Source organism: Octopus bimaculoides, chromosome 15 (assembly GCF_001194135.2).
Source record: "Octopus bimaculoides isolate UCB-OBI-ISO-001 chromosome 15, ASM119413v2, whole genome shotgun sequence".
Classification (NCBI taxonomy): Eukaryota; Metazoa; Mollusca; class Cephalopoda; order Octopoda; family Octopodidae; genus Octopus; species Octopus bimaculoides.
The window spans coordinates 868,732-869,978 of record NC_068995.1 but is presented as its reverse complement, the minus strand read 5'-3'; positions in this window follow the sequence as shown (position 1 = coordinate 869,978).

Here is a 1,247-nt window from a genome sequence, read left to right as displayed (position 1 = left end):
AGAATGCCCTGAATTTGGCACAGGAAGAATATAAGAAATGGAGGCACGACCAGGCTGTAAAAGTTTTACGCTGGAGACTGTGCCAGAAATGGGGACTTAAAACTGGAAACACATGGTACAATCATCGAGTCGAAAGAGTCCTGGGGTCAGAGAAATGTAAGATTTTGTTGGACTTTCCTCTTCAAAAGAGCAAGAAGTTATAATAGCCCAGATATTACAATCGTAGGGGTAGAAGTAGTGGGGGAGCATCACAGCCATATGTTGAGAGGAATTCTTTGGGGTTTGGATAATTCACCTCTGGAAACACAGGTGTTTTGCTCAACATCCTTAAACACACCTTATTCAGGGACCTTTTGAGGCCATACACTGTTTATCTTGATATGAAATCAGCATGTCTTGCACGTATGGTTGTGATGTATGTGCCTGGTGTACCCTTATCAGACGGGTAGTCATGATGGGTATAGTGGGCTTCGTATATTTATACCCCAGTTTATTCTTGATGGCATACGCTGCTCTCCCACTCAATAATAATAATAATAATAATAATAATAATAATAATAATAATAATAATAATAATAATAATAATCGATTTTCTATATAATAATAAATAAATACAGAGAAGCTAAATGTAAGCAGGAGAGTCATTCATCGATCGGCTGGAAGGAGAAGAGAAAGAAACGAAATGAACCTGAGGGTCGACAGTTCAATTACATTAAAAGTAGCAGAACATTTTCAAACAATGTTGGATGAAAGTGAGTTAATGAGTAAAAGACCATGTAAAGGGATGAAAGAATATACGTGAAGATTAAATGAAAGAATGGGAGAATAAGTTTAAGAATGAATGAAACACTCGTATATGTATTAATGACAGAACGAATAGAAATAAGAAAATGAATAAAAGAATGAAAGTTTGTACGGAATGAGGAATATGGAATATGTAGAAGATTCTGGGAATGAAATGAATGAAAATTTAATAGAAGGTAAGAACGAAAGTAATAAAATGACTGAGTTTATGAATAAGTGAAAGAAAAAACAATGAATGAAACAATAAAAAAAGGCCAAAAAATACGAAGAATAAAATATATAGAAAATGAAGGATTAGAGAATAAAAGGATAAAGGAATAAAGGAATAAAAGAATGGGGTTTAGTGCAAAGTTATCAAAACAGTTCTGAAGTGAGAGGAAAGAGAGAGAGAGAGAGAGAGAGAGAGAGAGAGAGAGAGAGAGAGAGAGAGAGAGAGAGAGAGA